The sequence below is a fragment of the Bos mutus genome, chromosome X (assembly GCF_027580195.1).
Source record: "Bos mutus isolate GX-2022 chromosome X, NWIPB_WYAK_1.1, whole genome shotgun sequence".
Classification (NCBI taxonomy): domain Eukaryota; kingdom Metazoa; phylum Chordata; class Mammalia; order Artiodactyla; family Bovidae; genus Bos; species Bos mutus.
The window spans coordinates 61445655-61468936 of record NC_091646.1 but is presented as its reverse complement, the minus strand read 5'-3'; positions in this window follow the sequence as shown (position 1 = coordinate 61468936).

The following is a 23282-nucleotide window of genomic DNA, read 5'->3' as shown; positions in this document are numbered from 1 at the left end:
TCCTCTATCCATGGGGATTCTCGGTGCGCTGGGACGACCCAGGGGATGGTATGGGGAGGGGGAGGGAGGAGGGTTCAGGATGGGGAGCACGTGTATACCTGAAATTTTTTAAATTTAAAAATAAAAATAAATAAATAAATAAATGTTGATAACTAAAAAAAAAAAAAAAGAATACTGGAGTGGGTTGCCATGCCCTCCTCCAGGGAATCTTCCCAACACAGTGATCAAACTCATGTATTCTACATTGCAGGTGGATTCTTTACCATCTGAGCCATCAGGGAAGCCCTACTTTTCCTAAATAAGTATTCATAATCATTGAAATATGTACATGAATATGGAAAAACACTAACCCACAAAATAAGGATAAAATTAAGATTTAGTAGTTTATTTCTAAATATTATTGCTAAATCATAAGCAGTAAAAACATTAAAAAACCTTGTCTCTGACACTGTTTTGCAATGTCTGTGTTAGTCAATGTCAGTTTAAGCATAAAAATCTTGAAAATTGACTTATTAAAGGAAAGGGATAATTCTGACTCTTTAGATTCAAAAATCCCAATAGTCTCATTTCATAAAAGTTTATTTTTTAATTCTTTGTTTTATTGCTCACAGATTTAACTACTCATATTTAAGACTACATCAAAGTGGTTTGTCTCCATAACTTTCTTTAATGAGATCAATGGAGGTTTATTGCGAATTCACCCTGTTCAAGTCATAGTAGTGAAAACTGTAAGGGATACAAAAGAACCAGACATATCTTCATTCTCCTAGAGTTGACTTTACAATTTAGTTAGGAAGACAAACATAAAAAGCAGTTATAAATAAATAGAAAATGATATCTTAGTATATACTTTTTCAAGAATCTTTGTTATAAGTTCTAGTAGCAGTATTGTTGTTTACTATCTATTAATTTACTCAATGTTCATTGAGTACTTTTTTATTTCCCAGACACTATGCCAAGAACTGACCTTAGGGAAACTTAATCCTTGCTCTGCTTCCTTCACGAGCTACTTGTGAAGAACCAATGAGAAAACAGGCTTGTTTAGTTACACAAATACATATGAATATATGAACGATTGCCAAAGCATTGAAGAGGCAGATTTAGGCCAGGTTATATTTTACTATCCAAAACAAATTTGTAAGTGAAAATAATATCTCACTAATCTTTTGGAAATTATTACTATAGAACACCAGTTTTTACATTTTATTGTGAATTTTTTTGTATTGTTTTACAATTTCAATCTTAGTTCAATCTGTTATTAAAAAATACCATAGACTTGGTGGTTTAAAAAACAAACACTTATTTCTCACAGTTCTGGGTGTTGGGAAGTCCAAAATCAAGGTGCCAGCAGGTTCAGTTTTTGATGAGAGCTATCTTCCTGCCTTATTTTCACAATATGTTCTCAAATGGCAGGAAGAGAAAAGAACAGTCTCTTCCTCTTTTCATGAACACTGATCCTATCATGAGGGATTCACCCTCATGACCTAATTACCTCCCAAATGTTCTAGCTCCATATACCATCACATTAGAGTTTCACTATATGAATTTGTGGCTTCCTGGTGGCTCAGATGGTAAAGCATATGCCTAAAATGCAGGAGACCAAGGTTCTATCCCTGGGTTGGGAAGATCCTCTGGAGAAGGAAATGGCAACCCAATCCAGTACTCTTGCCTGGAAAATCCCATGGACAGAGGAGCATGGTAGGCTACAGCCCATGGGGTTGCAAAGAGTCTGATACGACTGAGCGACTTCACTTTCATATGAATTTGAGGAGTGTGGCACAAACATTCGATGCATAGCAATGAGTGATACTTACGATATCTGTTACTCCACTGAATGCCAGAATTTACTGAACCACTATAACTGTGGTTCAAGAAGTCTGTGTCCCCTTCCTCTTGTTTATATCAAAAATATATCTTGGTGACTTTACATTACTTCCTTGTAAAGTAAAATACATGATAATTTCCAGACCTCCTGCACACTTCCTTCTCTTCTCCCTGAATGAAAAAGCTTGCAGAAACCATAGTCATTTATTTGTGTGTGTGAGCTCATTTTCTTCAGTCCTGTCCAACTCTTTGTGACTCTATGGATTGTAGCCCACCAGGCTACTCTCTCCATGGGACTCTCCAGGCAAGAATAGTGAAGTGGGTTGCCATGCCCTTGATAGCTTATGGTGAATGGTGTTGGATTCGTGATCTCTGAAGCAGAAGAATTAACTTCAGGACCAGGGACCAGGCTACATCACTCAAGGGCTTTTGTATAGCAGACTATTCAGTTCAGTTCAGTTCAGTCGCTCAGTTGTGTCCGACTCTTCGTGACCTCATGAGTCGCAGCACGCCAGGCCCCCCTGTCCATCACCAACCCCCGGAGTTCACTCAAACTCATGGCCATAGAGTTGGTCATGCCCTCCAGCCATCTCATCCTCTGTCATCCCCTTCTCCTCCTGCCCCCAATCCCTCCCAGCATCAGGGTCTTTTCCAATGAGTCAATACTTTGCATGAGGTGGCCAAAGTATTGGGGTTTCAGCTTTAGCATCAGTCTTTCCAATGAACACCCAGGACTGATCTCCTTTAGGATGGACTGGTTATTAAAGTATAAAAAGAGGCAGAGAAAGCTTATGACATAGACATCAGAAGGGGGACAAAGAGTGCCCCCTTCGCTAGTGTTAGCAAGGGAGTTACATACTTTTTACTTTAGTTATTCAGTTCAGTTCAGTTCAGTTCAGTCACTCGGTCGTGTCCGACTCTTTGTGACCTCATGAATTGCAGTACGCCAGGCCTCCCTGTCCATCACCAACTCCCGGAGTTCACCCAAACTCATGTCCATCGAGACGGTGATGCCATCCTGCCATCTCATCCTCTGTCATCCCCTTCTCCTCCTGCCCCCAATCCCTCCCAGCATCAGAGCCTTTTCCAATGAGTCAACTCTTCTCATGAGGTGGCCAAAGTATTGGAGTTTCAGCTTTAGCATCAGTCTTTCCAAAGAACACCCAGGACTGGTATCCTTTAGAATGGACTGGTTGGATCTCCTTTCAGTCCAAGGGACTCTCAAGAGTCTTCTCCAACACCACAGTTCAAAAACATCAATTCTTCAGCTCTCAGCTTTCTTCACAGTCCAACTTTCACATCCATACAGGACCACTGGAAAAACCATAGCCTTGACTAGATGGACCTTTGTTGGCAAAGTAATGTCTCTGCTTTTGAATATGCTATCTAGGTTGGTCATAACTTTTCTTCCAGGGAGTAAGTTTCTTTTACTTTTCTGGATGTAATCACCATCTGCAGTGATTTTGGAGCTCCGAAAAATAGTCTGACACTGTTTCCCCATCTATTTGCCATGAAGTGATGGGACCAGATGCCATGATCTTCGTTTTCTGAATGTTGAGCTTTAAGCCAACTTTTCACTCTCCACTTTCACTTTCATCAAGAGGCTTTTTAGTTCCTCTTCACTTTCTGCCATAAGGGTGGTGTTATCTGCATATCTGAGGTTATTGATATTTCTCCCAGCAGTCTTGATTCCAGCTTGTGCTTCTTCCAGCCCAGTATTTCTCATGATGTACTCTGGATATAAGTTAAATAATCAGGGTGACAATATATAACGTTGACATACTCCTTTTCCTATTTGGAACCAGTCTGTTGCTCTATGTCCAGTTCTAACTGTTGCTTCCTGACCTTCATATAAGTTTCTCAAGAGGCAGATCAGGTGGTCTGGTATTCTGATCTCTTTCAGAATTAGTTATTACAATAAATCAAAAGAATGTCTCAAGATTGTAAAAATTTTATCAGACCCACTCCCACAATTTACATTTTAGGATAATAGGATTATAACAACAATAGAAAGATCCTACCAGACCCACTCCCATAATATACATGGTAAAATATCAGGATTAGTCAGAATGTTTTAAGGAAGGAGAAACTTTCCTCAAGCAGGATACATTGTTTTCATATAACCCTGAAAGTGAAAATGAAGTCGCTCAGTCGTGTCTGACTCTTTGCGACCCGTGAACTGTAGCCCACCAGGCTCTTCTGTCCATGGGATTCTCCAGGCAAGAATACTGGGGTGGGTTGCCATTTCCTTCTCCAGGGGATCTTCCTGACCCAAGATTCAAACCCAGGTCTCCCACATTGCAGGCAGATGCTTTAACCTCTGAGTTTAAACCAAGTTGTTTGTTGTGTAATAATCAGTTCCTGGCTTAAAGAAAAAAAAAAAAATGTTTTAGGTGACTAAGGAATGTAGAGAGAGAGGAAAAAAAAAAAAAAAAAGATGATTGTCCTTTCCTCTTCTTTGAGAATTCTCGACCTCTATCTCTTCCTCAAGAGCCCCAGACCCCTCTCTCCTCCTGAGGGACCACAGACTTCTTATCAGCCTGCCCAGGAATTGACTCGCTCACCTTCCTCCAGGGGATTTTCCCACCTAGAGATTGAATCCTCATCTCTTGCATTACCTCCTGCATTGCAGATAGATTCTTTACTGCTGATCCACTAGGGAAGCCCTGCTATTGCTTTCAGTGCAGTGTGTGCGTGCTCAGTCATGCCTGATTCTTTGCGTTTCCATGGACTTTAACCACAGTTAAAATTGTCTTATTTTCTTCTGAGGTAGTTCCAAAATAGGTAATTACAACAGACAAATTATGTCCACCTAGATCAAAGGCAGGAATTGTTGACAAGGGGAAAAAATTCAGATATAACCTTTATAATTTAAGATTACAATGGGATCCCAAAGCACTGTATGACAGCTTTTCTTATACTCTTGAGAGTATTACACTTTAAGCTTATCACAATAAAACCATGTAATAAGGGGGAAAAGCTCACCAATAATGTTACCCAAATCATCAAAAAAGTTTCTTAAAAATATACACCTAAAATTTGAAAATAGAAAGAATTCTCAGTAAAAGTACTCAGGGTACACTGAGTTATATGCATCAAATATTTTGTTTTTCTAAACCACTAACCTTTTCTGCCATATGATGAGGTTTGTGATGTGGAGAGTTTCAGTGCTAAAAATTAACAAGCCACTAATTGGTAAACTACAGTATATTTATTCTGTTTTTGTTTTTAATTAAAAATAACAAAAATATTGTGAAATGTTCTTCAAATTTCCCCTTTTCATCTTTTTGTTTCTTTCTTCTTATCTGAAGTTAACTGATTTGAAGCATTATTTAAGAACTTCTAATCTGAAGCTGTGGTAATATACTGTTGTGAGAGCTGGACCGTAAGAAAAAGGCAGTTCAGATAAGTTCAGTCACTCAGTCATGTCTGACTCTTTGCAACCCCATGGATTGCAGCACACCAGGCTTCCTGTCCATCATGAACTCCCAGAGCTTGCACAAACTCATGTCCATCTAGTCAGTGATGCCATCCAACCATCTCTTCCTCTGTTGTCCCCTTCTCCTCCTGCCTTCAGTCTTTCCCAGCATCAATGTCTTATCCAATGAGTCAGTGCTTTGCATCAGGTGGCCAAAGTATTAGAGTTTCAGCTTCAGCATCAGTCCTTCCAATGAATAGCCAGAACTGATTTCCTTTAGGATGAACATATCTCATTTACAGTTTTTTAAGAAGTTTCTTCACTTGAGGTAATTTCTTTGTTGACAAACTTGTAACAGATATAATATTTAACTTATATTAAACCTAGGTACAATGAAAATATTCTACTTAATGTTAATTCCTCTAAGACATGTCTATATTAGATAGGTCAACAAACAAACATTAATATCAGGTATTTAATACTGAATATTTCCCAGTTCACATGAACCTGGAATTTATTGTTTAATGTAGAATTATTTGATTTGTAAGTGCTTACCTTTTTTAAGCCAAATAAATAGAGCTCATGTACAAATTAACCTCAAAAATATTACCCAGAGACAGACATATTTAGACAGACACAGTGCAAGATCTAGCTTCATTTTCTCAGTCATGAATTAGATATTACAATATAAAATTTACTAGTTTATAAAAAAAAAAGTTGAAATAAATAAAAATTTTAAAGTCTTTTTCCCCTTTTCCCTCAGTCTCAGGAGTTAGAGATGGTCTAGATAAGTGTTCCTGAGAGCCCTGGTCTCAAGGCACAGGGAAAGAAAATCAAATTCTAACAAAATTGGCAGCAGGTCTAAACCAAATGGTGGCCAGACAAAGTAAAATGGCCATCAAAAATCACAACACAGAACACAGAGTTAAAACACACACATATAAACCTGGCAGTCCTCATCAGACACTCCCTTAAATACAAGAATACAGTCTCTCAGAAACCCTCCTATAGAGACACAGAACTTCAAATCCAAGTACTAACAGCTTCAAAGATTTCAAACGGGGGGAAGGAAGCCAGGTTGAAAGAAGAAGGGGGAAGAGGTGGGAGAGGGGGTCAAAAGGGGTGGCCTTACAGACGTCTCCTGCCACCTGCAGATACCCAGGCATTATGGGACTTTTCCTTGGGCCTCCAGAGAAGGGAGGACTGGAACTCGGCCCTACCAGAAATCAGACCAGACCAGAACCAGAATTCGAGTTTTCTACTAAGAGGAGGTGATCAGTCTCCAATCCTCAGCTCAGGCTGAGGCCATTTGACCAGATTCTTGCATCCAGGACTGGGGGACTAGAAAAACAGGGAAGGATAGGAAGCATTAAGGAGAGTAAAGAGAGAGGGAAGGGGAGAGAGGTCAATAAAGTCTCTTGTTCTTTACCCAGTCGGGGCACTCTGGCTAGTTGTCCATGTCAGGAGGAGACCAGGGAAAAAAGGGTCCCAGTTGTGGCTTCTGGGTCTGGTCCATTGGCAGGCAAGCTGGCTCCTGAGTACCCCGAGTGGTCAGGATGTCAGTCTCAGTGAAGAAGAGTCCCACCAGAGTCGCCATTTGTTGCAGGAAGGGGGACCACTTCCAGGGCCCGAAACTGGGTTCTTGTCTAACACTCGGAAATGAATTGTCCGAGGAGACACATGTGCTGACAAAGCAAGAGGTTTTATTGGGAAAGGGCACCCAGGTGGAGAGCAGTAGGGTAAGGGAACCCAGGAGAACTGCTCTGATGTGTGGCTCTCAGTGTCAGGTTTTATGGTGATGGGATTAGTTTCCGGATGGCCTGTGGCCAATCATTCTAATTCAGAGTCTTTCCTGGTGGCACATGCATCTCTCAGCCAAGATTGATGCCAGCAAGAGGGATTCTTGGAAGTCGACGGACACTCCGTGTCTCCTTTCAACCTTTCCCGAACTCTTCCGGTTGATGGTGGCTTATTGGTTCCATATTCCTTATCAGTATCTCCTGTCATAAAACAACTCATGCAAATGGTTACTATGGTGCATGGCTAGGGGGGTGGTTTCAATCAGTGTGCTTCCCTTAATAGTTGGGTCACCTTGCTGTCCAAGGGACTCTCAAGAGTCTTCTCCAACAGCAGAGTTCAAAAGTATCAGTTCTTAAGTGTTCAGCTTTCTTTATAGTCCAATTCTCACATTCATACATTACTACTGGAAAAACCATAGCTTTGACAGGATGGGAGGCAGAACACCAAAGAATTGATGCCTTCCAACTATGGTGCTAGAGAAAACTGAAAGTCACTTTGACAGCAAGAAGATCAAAACAGTCCATCTTTAGGGAGATTAACCCTGAATATTCACTGGAAAGACTGATGATGGAGCTGAAGTTCAAGTATTTTGATCATCTGATCTGAACAGACAACTTATTGGACAAGTCCCTGATGCAGGAAAGATCAAAAGCAGAAGGCAAAGCAGGCATCAGAGAATGAGATGGCTGGACAGTATCACGAATGCAATGAACATGAACTTAGGCAAACTCTGGGAGATGGTGAAGGACAGGGAGGCTTGGCATAATGCGGTACATGGGGTCACAAAGGGTCAGACATGACCGGGTGACTGAACAACAACAACAACAACAATAATCTGAGGCTGATAACTTAGCTAAAATTCTCCAAATATTCCTTCTGTTTCTTAAGTTTATCTTTTAGGAAGTGAAATTCAAAGAAAGTCTATTTTTATGCCTTCCGGTATTATGTCTTTTAGAAAAATAAAACAAAATTCTCCAGTCACAATGACTATGCTAGAATAATTGTTTGCTTGTTTGTTTTTTAACATTTTTGAGGGGAGGAGGATGGAAGAAATGACAACTATCTCTTTAAGATTCTCATAAAATACCTGAAATATTATCCAGGAAAACATAAATACAGAAATATGTGCAAAATTTAGGATACTGTTGAGAGAATTCATAGAACCATTAAAGTCTGCTGCTAAACCTAGAAATTAATAATTGGTTCTTTGAATCATTTCCTTTACATATCACTATGAAGATTTCCAGATAGTTGATTCAAGAGGCATTAGTAAGCAGACTTTTCAGAGAAGCTTTGGCACAGTAAACAAAACAAATTCTTCTTAATAGGGGCAAAAACAAACAAACAAACAAACACCCTCTCACACTGTATCAACTAAGACTTAATAAATAACATTATTGTGTAGCTTCTCAGGCTTTCATTGCCATTCTCAGGATAATCATTTCAACTTATTTAATCAAGCAATTCAAATTTTAACACAGATTTTATTTGTACCTGTGTAACAGTTTTATTGCCAACAAAGGTCTGTCTAGTCAAGGCTATGGTTTTTCCAGTAGTCATGTATGGATGTGAGAGTTGGACTGTGAAGAAAGCTGAGCGCTGAAGAATTGATGCTTTTGAACTGTGGTGTTGGAGAAGACTCTTGAGAGGCCCATGGACTGCAAGGAGATCCAAACAGTCCATTCGAAAGGAGATCAGTCCTGGGTGTTCTTTGGAAGGACTGATGCTGAAACTCCAGTACTTTGGCTACCTCATGAGGAAAGTTGACTCACTGGAAAAGACTCTGATGCTGGGAGGGATTGGGGGCAGGAGGAAAAGGCGACGACAGAGGACGAGATGGCTCGATGGCATCACTGACTTGATGGATGTGGGTTTGGGTGAACTCTGGGAGTTGGTGATGGACAGGGAGGCCTGGGTGTGCTGCAATTCATGGGGTCGCAAAGAGTCATACACGACTGAGAGACTGAACTGAACAGTTTTATTATCCAAACTTCATAAAATATTAGTTTTTACAAATACTTTGTATCCTTTTGTTTCCAGAACCATTTATTTACCTCTCTTCATAATTAGTCTGAAGATAATTTTCTTATCAAGGCCCATAATTTTGAAACTACTTACAAAATATCACTTATATGTGGAATCTTAAAAAAGCATATAAAAGGGAAGAACAAGATGGCAGAGGAGTAGGTGGACATGGAGTGCATCTCTCTCTACAGATATACCAGCTGAGAACGGGGAGGAGTACCTGGCCACCAGAAAATAATATATAGAACCACCCAAAACTCAGTCAGATGAAGGAAGTAGGGGGAAAAAGAGAAGAGTGAATAGGACTGGACTTGAACCTGGGGGATGGAGAAACTGTAGCAAGGGTTAGATCCCCATATAGGGGCAATTACAAAGGAGGAACATCTGAGGTTATTGGAGAGTGAAGCAGCTGATATGTGACAGTCTGAGTGGAATGAGAATCACACAGACAATCCTTGCTCCAACGCTACATATCCCACACAGTGATGCAAGTCCCCTAGAAAGCACAGTTGCTGGAGCATAGGTATTGGAGAGCAATCCCTGGGCAAGTTTTGCTGTTGACTGTAGGGAGACAGTCTGAGGGGACTTGAGGGAAGAGATTGTGGTGGGAAATGCCTGTGGAGGAAAAATTGAGTCGAGCACAAGATGAGTAGCCATCACTGTAGCCTCTGTCTCCCCACATATCACACATCAGCACTGGAATCTGAACAATAAAGACCTCAGAGAGACTGCTCTTTAGGCACCTAGTGCAACATGCAACAGAGAAGGAACCCAGCTACGGTGACGACTTAAGCACCTGAATGGGCTGAGCACAGAAAGAGCGAGCCAAAGTGGACCTCTGATTGCCAGCAGCCAGAGGCTAGAAAAAGACTCTGATAAGCCATATCTCCTGCAACTGAAGCAGTTGATGACCTCGTACACTTTGCACTGCCAGAGTCCCCTTGATCCAAGAAGCCAAGAAGTTGTGTCACCTCCATGCTTAATCCTCACTGGGGCAGAGCTGCCAGAGGCTAGAAAAAACTCCTAATAGTACCATATCTCCTGTGACAATAGCTGTGGCACCCCTGAATATCCAACACTGACAGTGTCTCCATGATCCAAGAAACTGTGCTACCTCCATGCTTGATCTCCACTGAGACAGAGCTGCCAGAGGTGATAAAAGCCCTATGAGCAGCAAATTTCCTGATACTCTAGCCAGCAGCTCCCCTGACTACCACCAAGGACCCTGCAATCCAAGGATCTGTTCCACCTCTACAACAAGTCATTTCTCAGACAGACTCAGGTCTTCCAGGGCATCCTCAGGAGCAAACCCTTGTGGAAGACTCACATGCAAAGGTGGAGATAAAGCCACAATTGAAATCCAGGGACAGTGTGACTAAGGAAGAGGACACAAAACCTTCCCACCAGCTATACAAGCTGCAGATTAAATCCACATGATCAACTAGGTAGACTCAGTGTCTATGCAACACATAAAAGGACAATGCCAAAGAGCAGAATAAAGGAAAAAGTGGGAAAAGAACTGATAATAGTCTCAGAGACATCAGGGACAATATAAAACACACTAACATTCAAATTATAAAAGAAAACAAAAGGAGTCTGAGAAAATTTTTGAAGAGATTATAGTCAAAATTTCCCCAACATGGGAAAGGAATAGTCAAGTCCAAGAATCACAGAGAATCCCATACAGGATTAAACTCAAGGAGAAACATGCAGAGACACATGCTAGTCAGACTAACAAATATTAAATACAAAGAAAGAATATTTAAAATGGAGAGAACTCCTAGAGGAAAACATAGGCAAAACACTCTCCGACATACATCACAGCAGGATCCTCTATGACCCACCTCCCAGAATATTGGAAATAAAAGCAAAAATAAACAAATGGGACCTAATTAAACTTAAAAGCTTCTGCACAACAAAGGAAACTATTAGCAAGGTGAAAAGGCAGCCTTCAGAATGGGAGAAAATAATAGCAAATGAAGCAACGGACAAACGACTAATCTCAAAAATATACAAGCAACTCCTACAGCTCAACTCCAGAAAAATAAATGATCCAATCAAAAAATGGGCCAAAGAACTAAATAGACATTTCTCCAAAGAAGACATACAGATGGCTAACAGACACATGAAAAGATGCTCAACATCACTCATTATCAGAGAAATGCAAATCAAAACCACTATGAGGTACCATTTCACGCCAGTCAGAATGGCTGCAACCCATAAGTCTACAAGCAATAAATGCTGGAGAGGGTGTGGAGAAAAGGGAACTCTGTTACACTGTTGGTGGGAATGCAAACTAGTACAGCCACTATGGACAACAGTGTGGAGATTCCTTCAAAAACTGGAAATAGAACTGCCTTATGATCCAGCAATCCCACTGCTGGGCATACACACTGAGGAAACCAGAAGGGAAAGAGACACATGTACCCCAATGTTCATCGCAGCACTGCTTATAATAGCCAGGACATGGAAGCAACCTAGATGTCCATCAGCAGATGAATGGATAAGAAAGCAGTGGTACATATACACAATGGAGTATTACTCAGCCATTAAAAAGAATACATTTGAATCAGTTCTAATGAGATGGATGAAACTGGAACCTATTATACAGAGTGAAGTAAGCCAGAAAGAAAAACATCAATACAGTATACTAAAGCATGTATATGGAATTTAGAAAGATGGTAACAATAACCCTGTGTACAAGACAGCAAAAGAGACACTGATGTATAGATCAGTCTTATGGACTCTGTGGGAGAGGGAGATGGTGGGGACATTTGGGAGAATCGCATTGAAACATGTATAATATCATGTATGAAACGAGTCACCAGTCCAAGTTCGATGCATGATACTGGATGCTTGGGGCTGGTGCACTGGGATAACCCAGAGGGAGGGTATTGGGAGGGAGGAGGGTTCAGGATGGGGAACACAGGTATACCTGTGGCGGATTCATTTTGATATTTGGCAAAACTAATACAATATTGTAAAGTTAAAAAATAAAATTAAATTAAAAAAAAATAAAACGGAGAGAAAAAAAGGAATAAGTAAATACAAGGTAAACCCCATATGATTAACAGCAGACCTTTCAGGAGAAACTGCCAGCCAGAGGGAATGGCAGGATATATTTAAAGTATTGTAAGGGAAAAATCTGAAACCAAGATTATTCTACCTGTAAATCAAAATGTTTACAGACAAGTAAAACATGAGAGAAGTTAGTACCACCAAACCAGCTTTACAACAAATGTCAAAGGGAATAATTTAGACAGGAAAAAACAAGAGAAGGAAAAGACCTACAGAAACAACCCCCAGACAATTAAGAAAATGGCAAAAGACACAGACTGCCTAATTGGATACAGAAAAAAGACCAATATAAATGGTGTCTAAAAGAGACCGTTTTCATACAAAAAGTTGGCTTAAAGCTCAACATTCAGAAAACTGAGACCATGGCATCTGGTCCCTTCACTTCATGGTAATTAGATGGGGAAACAGTGTCAGACTGTATTTTTTGGGGCTTCAAAATCACTGCAGATGGTGACTGCAGCCAGGAAATTAAAAGACACTTACTCCTTGGAAGGAAAGTTGTGACCACCTAGATAGCATATTCAAAAGCAGAGACATTAATTTGCCAATTTTCCAGTGGTCATGTATGGATGTGAGAGTTGGACTGTGAAGAAAGCTGAGCACCAAAGAATTTATGCTTTTGAACTGTGGTGTTGGAGAAGACTCTTGAGAGTCCCTTGGATTGCAAGAAGATCCAACCAGTCCATTCTGAAGGAGATTAGCTCTGGGATTTCTTTGGAAGTAATGACGCTAAAGCTGAAACTCCAGTACTTTGGCCACCTCATGTGAAGAGCTGACTCATTGGAAAAGACTCTGATGCTGGGAGGGATTGGGGGTAGGAGGAGAAGGGGGCGATAGAGGATGAGATGGCAGGATGGCATCACCGACTCGATGGACATGAGTTTGTGTGAACTCCGGGAGTTGGTGATGAACAGGGAGACCTGGAGTGCTGAAATCCATGAGGTCACAAAGAGTTGGACATGACTGAGTGACTGAACTGATCTGATCTGAACTGAACTGAAAAGAGACCCACTTCAGAACTAGAGACTCACGGAGACTGAAAGTGAGAGGATGGAAAAAGATATTCCATGCAAATGGAAATCAATATAAAGAGTAGCAATCCTCATATCAGACAGAATAGACTTAAAAAAAAATCCAAGAGATAAGGAAGGACACTACATAATGATCAAGGAATCAATCCAGGATGGAGACATAACCTTCATAAATATTTATGCACCCAACATAGGAGCACCTCAATATATAAGACAAACACTAACAGGCATAAAAGGAGAGATTCACAGTAACAAAATAAAAGCAGGGATCTTTAGCACTCCACTTATATCGATGGACACATGATAATAACAGAAAATTAAAAAGGAAACACAAGCCTTAAATGATAGATTAGAGCAGATGGATATGATTGATATCTTATAGGACATTCCATCCAAATGCAGACAAACACAATTTCCTCTCAAGTCAATATGGACCATTCTCCAGGATAGACCACATCTTGGGTCACAAATCAAATATCAGTAAATTTAGGAAAATTGAAATCTTATCAAGCATCTCTCTTGACAACAATGCTATAAGACTGCCGCTGCTGTTGCTGCTAAGTTGCTTCAGTAGTGTCTGACTCTGTGAGACCCCATAGATGGCAGCCCACTAGGCTTCCCCATCCCTGGGATTCTCCAGGCAAGAACACTGGAGTGGATTGCCATTTCCTTAGCCAATGCATGAAAGTGAAAATTGAAAGTGAAGTCTCTCAGTCGTGTCTGACTCTAGCGACCCCATGGACTGCAGCCAACCAGGCTCTTCCATTCATGGGATTTTTCAGGCAAAAGTACTGGAGTGGGGTGCCATTGCCTTCTCCGGCTATAAGACTAGATATCAATTATAGGAGAAAAAAGAAAACTACAAAAAACACAAAAACGTGGAGATTAAACAATATATTTCTAAAGAATGAACAACTTACTGAAGAAATAAAAAGGAAAAAAAATTCCTAGAAACAAATGATAATGAAAGCACGATGACTCAAAACCTACGGAATGAAGCAAAAGCAGTTATAAGAAGGATGCTTATAGCTATAAAATCCTACCTCAAGAAACAATATAGTCTTTGAATAGAAAACCTAGCTTCACACCTAAAAGAACTAGAAAAAGAAGAAAAACTCCCCCACACACAAGCAAAAACAAACAAACAAAAAACGTTAGTAGAAGGAAAGAACTAATAAAGATCAGAGTAGGAATAAATGAAAAAGAAATAAACGGAACAATGGTAAAGATTAACAAAACTAAAAACTGATTTTTAGAGAAGACAAACAAATTTGACAAGGCGTTTGCCAAACTTATCAGGAAGAAAGAGAGAAGAATCAAATCATCAAAATTAAAAATGAAAAGGGACAGACTGCAAAAGACAATGCAGAAATGCAAAGGATAATAAGAGACTATTACGAGGAACTATTTTCCAATAAAATGGACAACCAGGAAGAAATGGACAGATACTTGGGAAATTTCAATCTCCCAAGACTGAACTAGGAAGAAATAGAAACTATGAACAAGCCAAGTACAAGCACTGAAAATGAAACTGTGATTAAAAAAAAAAAAAAAAATCCAGGGCCAAATGGCTTCACAGGTTAATTCTATCAAATACTTATAGAAGAGATAATGCCTATACTTCTCGAACTCCTTCAAAAAATTCCTGAGGAAGGAACACTTCCAAACTCATTCTATGAGACCACCATCACCCTGATACCAAAAGCACACAAAGACAATGGAAAAAAATAAAATTATAGGCCAATAACACTGATTAAAATAATAGCAAATGAAACAACTGCAGCAGATTAATTTCCAAAATATTCAAGAAGCTCAAAAAAGTCAATACTAGAAAAACAAACAACCCACGTAAAAACGGGCAAAAGACATAAACAGACAGTTCTCCAAAGAAGAAAAAAATAGAAAATTTATCTTCAAGAAAACTCCTCAAGGAATTTCTTCAATAAAATTAGAGATACCAAGGGAACAATTCATGAAAACATGGGTACAATAAAGAAAATAAATGGTACGGACCTAACAGAAGCAGAAGATATTAAGAAGAGATGCCAAGAATACACAGAGGAACTATATGAAAAAAGATCTTCATGACCCAGATAGCCACGATGGTGTGATCAAGCACCTGGAATCAAACATTCTGGAATGTGAAGTCAAATGGGCCTTAGGAAACACAACTATGAACAAAACTAGTGGAGGTGAAGAAATTCCAGTTGAGCTACTTCAAATTCTAAAAAATGATGTTGTGAAAGTGCTGCAGTCAATATGCCAGAAAATTTGGAAAATGCAGCAGTGGCCACAGGACTGGAAAAGGTCATTTTTCATTGCAGTATCAAAGAAAGGCAATGTCAAAGAATATTCAAGCTACCACACAATTGCACTCATCTCAGTTCAGTTCAGTTCAGTCACTCAGTCGTGTCCGACTCTGCAACCCCATGAATCGCAGCACGCCAGGCCTCCCTGTCCATCACCAACTCCCGGAGTTCACTCGAACTCACGTCCATTGAGTCTGTCATGCCATCCAGCCATCTCATCCTCTGTCATCCCCTTGTCCTCCTGCCCCCAATCCCTCCCAGCATCAGAGTCTTTTCCAATGAGTCAGCTCTTCGCATGAGGTGGCCAAAGTACTGGAGTTTCAGCTTTAGCATCATTCCTTCCAACGAAATCCCAGGGCTAATCTCCTTCAGAATGGACTGGTTGGATCTTCTTGCAATCCAAGGGACTCTCAAGAGTCTTCTCCAACACCACAGTTCAAAAGCATAAATTCTTTGGTGCTCAGCTTTCTTCACAGTCCAACTCTCACATCCATACATGACCACTGGAAAAACCATAGCCTTGACTAGACGGACATTTGTTGACAAAGTAATGTCTCTGCTTTTGAATATGTTATCTAGGTTGGTCACAACTTTTCTTCCAATGAGTAAGAGTCTTTTAATTTTATGGATGCAGTCACCATCTGCAGTGATTTTGGTGCCCCAAAATATAAAGTCTGACACTGTTTCCCCATCTATTTCCCATGAAGTGATGGGACCAGATGCCATGATCTTCGTTTTCTGAATGTTGATCTTTAAGCCAACTTTTTCACTCTCTGCTTTCACTTTCCTCAAGAGCCTTTTTAGTTCCTCTTCACTTTCTGCCATAAGGGTGGTGTCATCTGCATATCTGAGCTTATTGAGATTTCTCCCGGCAATCTTGATTCCAGCTTGTGCTTCTTCCAGCCCAGCATTTCTCATGATGTACTCTGCATATAAGTTAAATAAGCAGGGTGACAATATACATCCTTGATGTACTCCTTTTCCTATTTGGAACCAGTCTGTTGTTACATGTCCAGTTCTAACCCTTGCTTCCTGACCTACATACAAATTTCTCAAGAGGCAGGTCAGGTGGTCTGGTATTCCCATGTCTTTCAGAATTTTCCACAGTTTATTGTGATTCACACACGCATCTCACACCCTAGCAAAGTAATGCTCAAAATTCTCCAAGCCAGGCTTCAACAGTACATGAAGTGTGAACTCCCAGATGTTCAAGCTGGATTTAGAAAAGGCAGAGGAACCAGAGATTAAATAGCCACCATTCACTGGATCATTGAAAAAGCAAGATAGTTCCAGAAAAACCTCTACTTCTGCTTTATTGACTACACCAAAGCCTTTGGATGTGTAGATCACAACAAACTGTAGAAAATTCTCAAAGAAATGGGAATACCACATCACCTTAAACCAGCAGTTAGAACTGAACATGGAACAACAGACTGGTTCAAATTGAGAAAGGAGTATGTCATGGATGTATATTCTTATCCTGCTTATTTAATTTATATGCAGAATACATCATGTGATATGCTGAGCTAAATGAAGCACAAGCCTGAATCACATTGCCTGAAGAAATATCAATAACTTTAGCTATGCAGATGACACCCATTATGGCAGAAATCAAAGAACTAATGAGCTTCTTGATGAAAGTGAAAAAAAGAGAGTGAAAACTTTGACTTAAAACTCAACATTCCAAAAACTGAGATCATGGCATCTGGTCCCATCACTTCATGGGAAATAGATGGGGAAACAATGGAAATAGTGAGAGACTTCATTTTGGGGAGCTCCAAAATCACTGCAGCTTGTGACTGCAGCATGAAATTAAAAGATGCTTACTCCTTGGAAGTAAAGCTATGACCAATCTAGACAGTATATTAAAAAGCAGAGATATTACTTTGCCAAAAATAGGCCATCTGATCAAAGCTATGGTTTTTCCAGTAGTCATGTACAGATGTGAGACATGGACTATAAAGAAAGCTGAGCACTGACAAATAGATGCTTTTGAACTGTGGTGTTGGAGAAGACTCTTGAGAGTCCATAGGATTGCAAGGACATCAAACCAGTCAATCCTAAAGGAAATCAGTCCTGAATATTTATTGGTCGAACTGATACTGAAGCTGAAACTCCAATACTTTGGCCATCTGATGTGAATAACTGACTCTTTGGAAATGACCATGATATTGGGAAAGATTGAAGGCAGGAGGAGAAGGGGATGACAGAGGATGAGATGGTTGAATGGCATCACTGACTCAATGGACATGAGTTTGAGTAACTCTGGGAGTCTGTGATGGACAGGGGTCGCAAGGAGTTGGACACGACTGACAGACTGAACTGACTGACTCTCCAAAGAAGACATACAGAAGGCTAATAAACCCATGCAAATATTCTCAACATCATTCAATACTAGAGAAATGTGAATCAAAACTCAGACTTTAGACTGGCCATCATCCAAATGTCTACAGAAAGTAAATGCTAGAGTGGTGGGGAGAAAACAGAACCTTTTTACACTGTTGGTGGGAATGTAAATTGATACAGCCACTATGGAAGACGTGGAGAATTTTTAAAAAATTGGAGGAAAACAACCATTGTGCTGTTGTAATTCCCTTCAGTCATGTATGACTCTTTTTGACACTTTGAATGGCAGCCTGAAAGCTCCTCTGTCCATGAGTTTCTCCAGGCATAAATACTGGAGGTGGTCGCCATACTCTCTACCAGAGTATCTTCCTGTCTCAGGGATGGAACCTGCGTCTCTTGCATCTCCTGCATTTGCTGCAGGCAGGCTCTTTACCACTAGTTCCACTTCAATCAGTTCTGTTCACTTCAGTCCCTCAATCATGTTCCACTCTTTGCGACCCCATGAATCACAGCACGCTAGACCTCCCTGTCCATCACCAACTCCCAGAGTTCACTGAGACTCATGTCCATCGAGTCAGTGATGCCTTGCAGCCATCTCATCCTCTGTCGTCCCCTTCTCCTTCTGAATCCAGTCCCTCTGAGCATCAGGGTCTTTTCCAATAAATCAACACTTCGAATGAGGTGGCCAAAGTATTGTAGTTTCAGCATCAGTCCTTCCAATGAACACCCAGGACTGATCTCCTTTTGGATGGACTGGTTGGATCTCCTTGCAGTCCAAGGGACTCTCAAGAGTCTTCTACAACACCACAGTTCAAAAGCATAAATTCTTCAGTGCTCAGCCTTCTTCACAGTCCAACTCTCACATCCATACATGACTACTGGAAAAACCATAGCCTTGACTAGACGGACCTTTGTTGGCAAATTAATATCTCTGTTTTTCAATATACTATCTAGATTGGTCATAACTTTCCTTCCAAGGAGTAAGCGTCTTTTAATTTTATTGCTGCAGTCAACATCTGCAGTGATTTTGGAGCCCAGGAAAATAAAGTCTGACACTGTTTCCCCATCTATTTCCCATGAAGTGATGGGACCAGATGCCATGATCTTAGTTTTCTGAATATTGAGCGTTAAGCCAACTTTTTTACTCTCCTCTATCACTGTCATCAAGAGGCTCTTTAGCTCCTCTTCATTTTCTGCCATAAGGGTGATGTCATCTGCATATCTGAAGTTATTGATATTTCTCTCAGCAATCTTGATTCCAGCTTGTGCTTCTTCCAGCCCAGCGTTTCTTATGTTGTACTCTGCATATATGTAAAATAAGCAGGGTGACAACATACAGCTTTGACATACTCCTTTTTCTATTTGGAACCAGTCTGTTGTTCCATGTCCAGTTTTAACTGTTGTTTCCTGACCTGCATATAGGTTTCTCAAGAGGCAGGTCAGGTGGTCTGGTATTCCCATCTCTTTCAGAATTCCCCACAGTTTATTGTGATCTATACAGTCAAAGGCTTTGGCATAGTCAATAAAGCAAAAATAGATGTTTTGCTGGATCTCTCTTGCTTTTTTGATGATCCAGGAGATGTTGGCAATTTGATCTCCAGTTCCTCTGCATTTTCTAAAACCATCTTAAACATCTGGAAGTTCACAGTTCACATATTGCTGAAATCTGGCTTGGAGAATTATGAGCATTACTTTACTAGTGTGTGAGGTGAGTGCAATTGTGCAGTAGTTTGAGCAGTCTTTGTCATTGCCTTTCTTTAGGATTGGAATGAAAACTGACCTTTTCCAGTCCTGTGGCCGCTGCTGAGTTTTCCAAATTTGCTGGCATAATGAGTGCAGCACTTTCACAGCATCATCTTTCAGGATTTGAAATAGCTTAACTGGAATTCCATCACCTCCACTAGCTTTGTTCATAGTGATGCTTTCTAAGGCCCACTTGACTTCACATTCCAGGATGTCTGGCTCTAGGTAGGTGATCACACCATCGTGATTATCTGTGTCATGAAACTATTTTTTGTACGTTCTTCTGTGTATTCTTGCCACCTCTTCTTAATATCTTCTGCTTTGTTAGGCCCATACAATTTCTGTCCTTTACGAGCCCATCTTTGCATGAAATGTTCCCTTGGTATCTCTAATTTTCTTGAAGAGAACTCTAGTCTTTCCCATTCTGTTGTTTTCCTCTATTTCTTTGCATTGATCACTGAGGAAGGCTTTTTTATCTCTCCTTCCTATTCTTTGGAACTCTGCATTCAGATGCTTATATCTTTCTTTTTCTCCTTTGCTTTTCGCTTCTCCTCTTTTCACAGCTATTTGTAAGGCCTCCTCAGACAACCATTTTGCTTTTTTTGCATTTGTTTTCCATGGGGATGGTCTTGATCCCTGTCTCCTGTATAATGTCATGAACCTCCATCCATAGTTCATCAGGCACTCTATCAGATCTAGTCCCTTTTACCTATTTCTCACTTCCACTGTATAATCATAAGGGATTTGATTTAGGTCATACGTGAATGGTCTAGTGGTTTCCCCCACTGTCTTCAATTTAAGTCTGAATTTGGCTGTAAGGAGTTCATGACCTGAGCCACAGTCAGTCCCCGGTCTTTTTTTTTTTTTTTTTGCTGACTGTATAGAGCTTCTCCATCTTTGGCTGCAAAGAATATAATCAATCTGATTTCAGCATTGACCATCTGATGATGTTCATATGTAGAGTCTTATCTTATGTTGTTGGAAGACAGTGTTTGTTATGACCAGTGCATTCTCTTTGCCATGCTTCATTCTGTACTCAATGGCCAAATTTGCCTGTTACTCCAGGTATTTCTTGACTTCCTATTTTTGCATTCCAGTCCCCTATAATGAAGAGGACATCTTTTTTGGTGTTAGTTCTGAAAGGTCTTGTAGTTCTTCATAGAACCGTTCAACTTCAGTTTCTTCAGTGTTACTGTTTGGGGCATAGGCTTGGATTACCATGATATTGAATGGTTTGCCTTGGAAATGAACAGAGTTTCAATTAGGAGGCCCCAGACCACCATATGAACCAGAAACCCCACTATTAGGCATAAACTCTGAGGAAATCCAAATTGAAAAATGCACTTGTACTCCAATGTTCATTGCAACTCTATTTACAACAGCTAGGACATGGAAGCAACCCAGATGTCCATCAACAGTTGAATGGGTAAAGAAGCTGTGGTACATGTATACAATGGAATGTTAATCAGCCATAAAAAGTAACATATCTGAGTCAGTTCTAATGATGTGGGTGAAACTAGAGTCTATTATACAGAGTGAAGTAAGTCAAAAAGGTAAAAACAAATATTGCATACTAATGCGTATATATATGGAATCTAGAAAAATCTAGAGTACTGATAAAATTATTTGCAGGGTAACAATGGAGACACAGACATAGTGAACAGACTTATGGACATGGGGTTTGGGGAGGAAGGAGTGGGTGGAATATATGAAGAAAGTAACATGGAAACGTACATTACCTTTTGTAAAATAAATGTTCTTATTTGCTCAGTCGCATCTGACACTTTGTGACCCCACAGACTGTAGCCCACCAGATTCCTCTGTCCATGGGGATTCTCCAGGCAAGAACAGTGGAGTGTGTTGCCATGCCCTCCTCCAGGGGATCTTCCCAACCCAGGGATTGAACCCAGGTCTCCTGCATTGCAGGAAGATAATTTACCTTCTGTGCCACCAGGAAAATATATAAATATGTAAAATATATAGCCAATGGGAAAGTGCCTTATGACTCAGGGAACTCAAACTGGGGTTCTGTAACTACCTAGATGGTGGGATGGGGAAGCAGGAGGGAGGAATGTTCAAGAGGGAAAGGGTATAGGTATACCTATAACTGTTTCAGGCTGATGTTTGGCAGAAACCAACAAAATACTGTAAAGCCACTATCTTCAGTTAAAAATAAATAAATTTTTAAAAAAGCAAGCCAGTGGAAGAAACAAGGAATATGCAGGCTCATAATATAGAGAAGAAACTAGTGATTACCAGTGGGAAGAGGAATCGGGGGAGGGGCAATATAAGAGTAGGGGATAAAAATATTATAGGATTATATGAAATCATGTGTGTTAAACTTTTGAAAATTTTAAAGCACACAGAAATTTTCAAAGTTATCCAAATATTGAAAAAATAATCCCAAACCCCCCAACTAGAGATCACTGATTGATACAAAGAAGTATTTCACTATAATACCAAATAACACAGCTGTGAAGCAAAGGAAGTGGTTAGAATTAAGTAGGCATTTGTTCCTATCCTTGTAGAAACTTATCAGAATAAATATTAATTGTTCCATAAAAAAAAAAAATTCTAGCAATTTCTTATCTAGGTCATTTCCAAGAATAGATAAGTTGTTTTCTGTTTGGGTTGTAGATCAAAATGCAACTCATTATACATCAGTACTCAAGCAGAGATGGTATGTAATAGATACAGTAGTTCCTGTTGAAAGAGTTTGCATTCTGTGCTCCTCCGAAGGCATAAACAGTGGAGACAAAATGTAGAAATGAAGAGTAATATAATTAACTGAGTTTTCTCCAAAATTGTGCAAGAAAGGCAATGAGATTTTATGGACCACATTCATGCATCTATATAGATTTTTATGGTCTGTTTGTTTTTGTCTTAATCCATCAGTCCATCTTATCACATATACTGACCTGTGTTTGATTAAAATAACAGTTTAAATAACTCCTCCTTAGACATAACCATGTAGTGTAATCGAGCATGATAAATGTTGCTTTTCCTCAGGTTGAGCTAACTACTGGAGATGACCTTAGAAGAATACTTATGACCCTTTAGCTTCCTATCACCTTCAGATTTATTTGTCTTGAAGTCTTTAAGAAGAATGTTAAATAGTATGGAATTGAGAACGGAACTCTATGACTCAACTCTGAAGTCCTCTTTAAGTCACAATTTAAATGCTACCTGTCATCACCCAAATATTATATATATGACTCAGATTCATATGCCTAGTTATTAAGAAAGCCTGACAACTTTATCTGTGTGCTATCCCCTCTGTCCTTTTGAAGCATCAAATTGTGTTCCCAACACCCTGTGATCTAAGTTGCTATTTTTCTTTCTGTTTTGTAAAATTTATTCCTTTACCTCTAAAAGAGTCATGCATTACTCTCGTCATACATATTTCACATCAGATCAGATGAGATCAGTCGCTCAGTCGTGTCCGACTCTTTGCGACCCCATGAATCACAGCACGCCAGGCCTCCCTGTCCATCACCAAATCCCGGAGTTCACTCAAACTCACGTCCATCGAGTCAGTGATGCCATCCAGCCATCTCATCCTCTGTCGTCCCCTTCTCCTCTTGCCCCCAATCCCTCCCAGCATCAGAGTCTTTTCCAATGAGTCAGCTCTTCACATGAAGTGGCCAAAGTACTGGAGTTTCAGCTTTAGCATCATTCCTTCCAAAGAAACCCCAGGGCTGATCTCCT